Below are 8692 nucleotides of genomic sequence, written 5' to 3'. Positions count from 1 at the left end.
AAGGTTAGTTCAATGCATCTGCATCTAGTTTCTGATTATTTATGCTTTGAGGTTAGTTCGATACAATTATATCCGGTTTCTGATTTCCCGTTAACTATTCTTTGAGGTTATTTCAATGCATTTGCATTTAGTTTCCAATTTTCTACCAATTATTCTATGAGGTTAGTTCAATGCAGTTGCATTCAGTTTTTTATTTTTTGTTTATTATTTTTTGAGTTAAGTTCAATGCATTTGCATCAAGTTTTTGGTTTCCCATTAATGATTATTTGAGGTTTGTTTGATGTATTTGCATACTATTTTCGATTTTTCGTTAAATATTTTTCAAAGATTTGCATCCAATTTCTAATTTCCCATTAATTATTCTCTGTCGTTAGTTTAATGCAATTTGTATAAAGCTTCTAATTTACCGTTAATTACTCTTTGAGCTCAGTTATGTATTTGAATCCAGTTTTCGATTTCTTTATAATTATCTAATGTGGTGTGTAATACCAAGTTCTACTGATCCATCTGTAGTGTCATTGCAAATATGACATAAAAGTAAATTATGCTTAATTTACTATGTGGGATCATCGAAGATTATTCAGTTTTCGATTTCCAGTTAATTATTCTTTAAATTATGCATGACTCACTATATGGAATCGATCTTCAAAGATTATCTACTTAGCGGGTGTTGTTATATTAATTATTCTGAAAAATATTTGCAAATATCTTGAGAACTATTATATATTAATACTATATTTATCACTAAACCAAATTTCTTATAACGTGAAAACCTCACTCTCCATTTAAAAAAAAACTTGCATTTGATAAAATCCTTCAACTTCATTTTGTTGTTTAATAATAGAAGTTTGATTGATGTTTTGTGAGATTGCCTAATAAAGCGAAGTTCATATATATTGAAGCTACTTGAATACGAAAAGAGATAAGATAAACACCATTTTAAATACAAAACTATATTTATCGAGACATTCCCACAACATATAACCCAACTATGTTTTGAGGTTAGTTTAATGCATTTGCATCTAGTTTCTGATTTTCCGTTATTTATATTTTAAGGTTAGTTCAATGCAGTTGCATCAAATTTTCAATTCCCGTTATTTATTTTTTGAGATCAGTTCAATGCAGTTGCATCCAGTTTATGATTTATCGTTAATTATTCTCTTCGGTTAGTTCAATACATTTGCATCAAATTCCCAATTTTCTATTAATTGTTCTTTGAGGTCGGATTCAATGCATTTGCATCCGGTTTCGATTTTCCGTTAATTATTATGTTAGATTAGTTTAATACATTTGCATCCGGTTTTGATTTTCCGTATTTATTATTTGATAAAGTTGCATTTGCATCTAGTTTCCGATTTCCGTTAATTATTGTTTGAGGTTAGTTCAATGAGTTTGCATCCAGTTTCCGATTTTCCGTTAATTATTTCTTGAGGTTTTGCATCCAATATATTTTTTGAGATTAGTTCAATGCAGTTGCATCCGGTTTCCGATTTCTCATTAATTAGTTTTTAAGATTAGTTCCACGCATTTGCATTATGTTCCCAATTTATAATTAATTTTTCTTTGAGGTTAGTTCAATGCAGTTGCATCCAGTTTCCGATTTCCCGTTAATTTAATCTTTGAGGGTGAGCTCAATGCATTTGCATCCGTTTCGATTTTTTCGACAATAATTTTTTGATGTATTTGTATCCAAGTTTTGATTTTCCATTAATTATTCTTTGAGGTTAGTTTAATACAGGTTGTATCCGTATTCGATTTTCTATTAATTACTTTTTAAGATTAGTTTAATGCTTGCATTTGCATTCAGTTTCCGATTTCCGTTAAATATTATTTGAGGTTAGTTGATGCATTTGCATCCAGTTTTCCGTTCCCCATTAATTGTTTTTTTTGTCGTTAGTTTCATTCAATTATTATATATATTTTAAAATATTTGTCATTATTGCTTTGCTGTAATTTTTTTTTTATTTTCTATTATATATTTTGTATAATTGTTTTTAACTATGTTTTGAGGCCATGTTAAGGATATATTCGAAATAAGTCGGTGTTTTATCATAGATACTAAAATTGTATGATTTGTAATAGAAAATTAGTTTATACAAATCATCTATTTTTTAGCAATTTTTTTTTATTTGATCAAATATAAATTAGTTTCTACAAATCACCTATTTTTTAGCAATTTTTTTTATTTGATCAAATATATAAGAATTGGAACACTAAAAGTGTTTGATTCGTAGTAATAGAAAATTACCTTCTACAAATTACCTATTTTTTTAGTAATTTTTTTTTATTTGATCAAATATATAAGAATTGGAAATACACCCAAACTCTCCAAATATAGGAATTAAAAATACACTCAAACTCTCCAAAGATGTTCCATGTGCGTGGGATTGTAGGCTATTAAAAAATACTATCTTTCATATTAGAGTGTCACATATGATAGAAAAAAGGCTAACTCTCATATTAGAGTGCCACATAGGAGAGAGAAAATCTTTCTTTAAAGGTCTCTGCTTTAGTATATCTCTCATATTAGAGTGCCACATATGAGAGAGAAAATCTTCCTTTAAAGGTCTCTGCTTTAGTATATAGATAGTAGATGATGTTTTCCACCTCGTCGGTTTTGTTTGAAGTTTATTGAGAATTGTCAAAAGTTTTAAAGTTGTTGTTGTTGTTGTTTCTTTTTTCTTTTTTTTTGCTGATGTGTTTATTTTAGTTTTCCTGTTTAAAATCTGCTTTGTATCATCTTAGATTTGTTTATGAAGTTTGTTTTTGTTGGAAATCTGGTATTATATTTTTGTTTTTAGAAAATAAAGTAATCATAGATTTTGTAGGTCTTTTTGTTTTTGAAAATTTTGTAGTTGATAAAATTTGTTTAGGTGTTTTGGATATGTTTACGAGTGCTTTAATTTTTACTTTTTATTTCATATCTCTATCATATCTTTCTTGTTTGTTTTGGCCTCTTAAATTAAGGTGTTTATGGAATTTGTTTCTCTGTATTCTCGTGAAGGTAATTTTTTTTGTCTTTTGTGCAATGTTATAATAGATGCACTTGGGGACTTCCAGTTAGTAACTAACCTTTCCATATCTATCTTGGTTACTAACCTTCCATATCTATCTTGGTTAATTTTTTGATGGGATTTGTTGTTTGATTATTTTTTTTTTGTTTTATTCTCTAGTCGAAAGGCATTCGTGAAGAATCTTCTTCAGAATATGGCCTGCCTACTACAGCTCAGGTAGCCTTGTGGGAGTCGGGTTTGTCTGTGCAGATTGTGGAAGCTGGCCCAACATATCGTATACTCTGTACTTTGTTTAATTGTTTATATTTAAATTAGTATGGGTTTTTCACTATAAATTATTATTTTTTGCAGAATCAGTAATGGAATCACTATATGGACTTTTGAAAGATTATGTCGATAAACTTATCCTGCTTGTGCCGGTTGAACCGCGTGTGCCTGCTGAACCGCTTGTGGTGTTGTTCAATGATATTACAGACTCGGATCTTTCCGACTTGCGTGCGTCTACTACAACACAACTAGACTTGGAGATTGTAAGCCAGTCCTTTATAGAAAAAGTAATGGTTTACCATTGGTGTTTTCTGGCAGAAGTTGTACCAACACATATATAATTTGACACTTGTAAAAAGAGGAGACATAACAAAGGGAAAGACCGGGTATCATTTGCTGGGTGAGTGGGGATAATGGTCACGTATGACTTAGATATGATTTTGGAACCGAATTCCGAAACCTTTGTTGATTTTAGGGTTCGACAACCTTGTTCCTTGCGAAGAACACACTCTCACACAAGAATTCACACATAGAAAATCTTTCTCTAAACTTAAATTTTATTAATCTCCAACACCAACTATGGCCAATGGCCTACAACTCAATTTATAGTTTCCTACAACTTCAAAATTAGAAACCTATTCTAAAACCAACCCTAATCAAAATATAAACATTAAATTCGTAATTAAAATAACCACAAAAATAGAAATAGCCTAAAACACCTAGAAACACTAATTAGACTCAATTCCTAAAAGACATGGGATATCTTCAATGACGACAATGTTGGGGCACCCATTAACCCGCCTAAAGACATGGCTTACTTGTATTTTTTTGAGAGAACCGACAGTTGAGGAAGTTCCGAGATCAATGTTTTCAGCGAATGTAGGTGTAGGTGTATACTTCAAACAGCGAATTGTTTTTCCTGAGCTTTACTAATATTAGAAAGCCATTATGAATCTAGTCATTACGAATTTAGATACCATTGACATCTCTTGGTCTTCGATATGGTAGATACTTTTTGGTTATTTTATGATCAGCTGATCGACAAAGAGATTCTTTTGCTACCCTTCTCGAATCAGTGAACCGATATTTGCATGTTGAGCTTTTATTTTTGGCTGCAACAGATTACAAATTTATTGTTCAAATTCTATCAAAATTTTATGTGTAAGGTAAGATACATGGTTGATTAGCCCCATTCTATCTACTCATTGCATTGCTAGAGCAATATATCTTGAAATAATGAAATATGGTAACAATTTGGTTAGGCCATTGCGGATATGACCAAACGATCGATGAAATGAGCGGATGAAGTGAGTGCACAAATGCTAAACAATCTAGTAAAAAGGAATGACGATGATCAAGATGTGGTAACTTGTAAGTGATGATGTAGGATAGGATAGCTATCTCTAGTTGGTTTTAGAAGAGTTTTAATTAGCAGTTAAGTTATTTCTTATTTTGTGTATAATTAGAATTAGAAGTAGTTTTTAATTAGTATTGCTTAGAGTCCAAGAAACCATATTTATAAATATGGCTTCTTCTCTAGTATTTTGTGAACCAACCCATTATGATTATTATGATTTGATTATTATTCAAAAATTTCTCAATTTAGTTATCTTTGTTATTATCTATGTTTCTACTCTAAATCTTCATCTTCTTCTTACTTATTGTTCTTGTTCATCTAAATCTCTTATCTTTCTTCTTCACTTCTCTTCTAATCGAGATTTTCGTATCTCTTTCTTTTAAATCTCTACATTGTTCTACATTATTGGTATTCAGAGCCACACTTTCTCGATTCCCATCTAGAAAATGATCAATCACCACCCTATTTTTATTTGCCCACCACCTCATCACCATTAGTTTTTTTCATCATCAAATCGCTTCCGTTCACTTTCACCTTCAACTCACTTAAAAATTTTCATCATTTACATCTTCACCACAAAAAATAAAATGCCGTCTTTGAAAACATCTCCAGATCGGAATACTTTGAATTAGATTGCGATCCATATATCAAAACGAAGCTTGTTGAATCTAGTTTTTAAGAAAAAAAAATGGATACACGTTTCGATATCGGAGTAAAAAGATACATCAGTTTTTGTCTAAGGTGTCAATTTTAGACAGATTTCAAGTTTGACAAGAAAAACAAATAAAGCTGAGTTCTTCTACCCATTCCTTATTATCACATCTTGATTTATGGTACACTAAGAGTGACATCATGATTTTTAATGCTCTTGTCACTCAACCTCGTCTCCATGGAGATCTTGTTCGTGATCATACAAAATTCAAGGAAGATCAATGCAATGGTTTTCAACGTACTCCATCCAAAATTCAAGTTTCTATACTTTGAAGGTCAATATCATATTGATTATTGGATTCACTTAGTTGAAGAATATTTTTCAAAGCATAGATATACAGGTAAATCCAAAACAATTATTGTTGATAAACTTCTTGTTAGAGAAACATATCGTGCTTGGGCTAACATGAACAATAATCGATATAATTTTATTTATTGTTGGCATTGCATGAAAGGCATGCTGATAATTGCCTAAAATGGTATATTTTATATATAGTTTTATAGGCACTTTATAATATCATTTATGATTAATTGCGTATTTTTAATGTAAAACCATACATTTGCTTTATTCCATGGCATTATGCACATTTTTTGGTCATAAAGGTTTATTTACATATATGTGCATGTCTTTGGAAAAATCCCATGCAAAATATGTTTTCTTAATTTGGTTTAATTTTTTTTTTATAGGAAATAAAGATGGTGGTCAAAGCCCGATCAAAGCCCGATCCCATAAACCAAAGAGGATCACTTAAAGAATCAATAACTGAGAGCTCATGGAATAAATTCTGCTATCAAGAATGGAAGGAAATGTTAGAGAATTGATAATTATGGAAGAAAATCAAGAAAGGATAATCACAACTACCACTATATATCCTTACCATTTTCACCCAATTAAATATCCCCATTTCCATTAATCCTTTATTCCCTTAATTTTATCACATCAAATCATTCCTTAATACCTTATATTTTTGCCACCATATATATTCCACCATATCCTCCATATTCTTGCCAATCACTCCATTCCTAATTCAAAACCATATCATTCTACTTCATCCTTTATTTGATTACCAATTTATATTTCCTTCCCTTATCATGCCTTGATAATATCTCTTCTATATTCCATTTCCAAAATTTCTTTATCTTATATTCTCTTTCCATATCACAAAGATTGTTTCCATTTCATGTGAAGATATTATGCACCAAGATATTCTTTGTAGAAGCTATAAATAGAGAAGAGAATTTACATTGAAAGCATCGAAGTTAGGAGAAGAAAAATACATCACAGTGTTAGGCTAGTTTTATCTTTTGTTCCCTTTGTTACATAGTGAGGAAGAGTTTTGGAGTGTGTACAATTTGCTCTCGACGTACAATTCAATAAAGGAATCGGTTCAAGTTTCAATGGTTACTTTACTCTATTCCTTTATGCATTCTTTAAGCATGTCGGGCTAAAATCTCCACCCTAATGGTGGAAGATGAATACCCCAACATGAAGAGTTAGATTAACTTTTATATTTCTATATGTTTCAATTCTCCAATATTTATTTTGTGTTTAATGCGTTCCAATGATGTTCTTCTTATTTAATATATTGAGACAAGTTTTCATGAGTTCTATCACCACTTTGGGGTATTTCTCATAGTTCATTTATTTCTTTATATTAATTAGAGCATGATTCACTATTGTTTAATTTACTATCCTTGATGGTTAATACATTTTTCTATGAAGTGATTTTCCATGCTTAGATAGCGAAAATATCAATGCTAGAAGAATTGGAGGACATATATATCTTAGAAATTAAAATGAGACTAGCGTCTATAAATGTTGTTTTAATTGAAAATCATTAATTGAAAATTATTCATCGAACTTTTGGCAAGGGTCGTAGTTTGATGTAGTTTTAATATTGGAGAATGAACATTTGGAAATATAAAAGTTATATTTTCTTTAATTAGGGTTGAAGTCTTTCACCATTAGGATTTCTTCATTCATTAATTTCTTGAACAACAATTATTTAGTTAAATTAGTTAAAATATTTAGAAATTAAATTTTCATTCTTAGATTAAATTATTTATGATAAAATCAAAAATCCAAAAATTGTTTTAAAATCAATCTAGTTAGTAATTGGTTCATTAATTCTCTTCGCTTGAATTTCTCCATTTCAAGGTGTGGCTCGACTCTAACTTGCCACTGTTCTTTTTAATAGCCCTCCTCAAATCCCCTGTCAGAGGAGTTCTTTTTGTGTTCAAATGCATATTGTGTGCTGGGTATTTTAAATTTCGCGAGTCAATTTAAATTTCCAATTTAACTAAAGGCAGACCCAGCCTACAAGTGATCACCTAATTCTGACTTGTTTGAGTTTTTGACCTGGACTTAAAATTTGACAAAGATTAGAGCCAAATAATTAGATCGGTGTTCAACTAAAGGGTAGAGTGCCGGGAAAACCCCACTGTTGGATGTAAACATTTTTCAAGTTCTTGGAACACATGATTTCACTTCGGTGACTACTGGTGCAACCGCCAAAAAATTTCAGTGGAATGCGGAAAGTTCAGTGAACTTAGAGTACGCATAGCCCCACTGGAGTTACCATTGACCACCTTGTGGGTGTGAGCAGTTATTCATAGTGGTAAAGCCCAGGCGAGACCCCTGCTCTTGGTAGGAACACAAACTCCCTTGACGGAGATTCAAGTGTAGACCCTTTCAGTCAGACTTTATGATTTATTGCATTTTGCTTGGCATTTGTATTGTGCATCTAAAAAAAAAAATTGTTTGCTAGGTGAATGTTTAGGAAGTGTGTGTGCATATAAGTTAGAATTTGCATTCGTTTATGCCTCGTTGGAAACGAGTTAACAAACGGCTAACTCGATCTTGGACTCCATACGGTAAGTCTGAGCGAAATCCACCTTTTTCTCCCACAATCAAAAGTTTCTCTCCACCAGTCAGCCCAAGACCATTCACCATGGCTGCAAATAATCAACCAGCTGAAAAGCAACTAAGGGACTACTTTGCCCCTATTGCTTCAAACCTACCCTCAAGCATCAATTACCCACCCGTGGAGGCGGCTTAATTTGAGATTAGGCCACCCATCATTAATATGCTTGCTCAGCTCTAGTTTCATGGCTTGGATAATGAAGATCCATATGCCCATATAATCAACTTTCTCAACATTTGTGGTACTTTTAAAAATCAAAATTTGGATGAGAACAATGTGAAGTTGAGGCTTTTCCATTCTCCCTTTCGGACAAAGCCCTTTTGTGGCTTAATTCTTTCCCGGACAAGCCCATTAGCACCTGGGATGAGCTATTGAAAAAGTTCATGGGACAATTTTATCCCATTTCGAAAACTAATGCG

The sequence above is a fragment of the Coptis chinensis genome, chromosome 2 (genome assembly GCF_015680905.1).
Source record: "Coptis chinensis isolate HL-2020 chromosome 2, ASM1568090v1, whole genome shotgun sequence".
Lineage (NCBI taxonomy): Eukaryota > Viridiplantae > Streptophyta > Magnoliopsida > Ranunculales > Ranunculaceae > Coptis > Coptis chinensis.
This window is presented reverse-complemented; position numbering follows the sequence as displayed.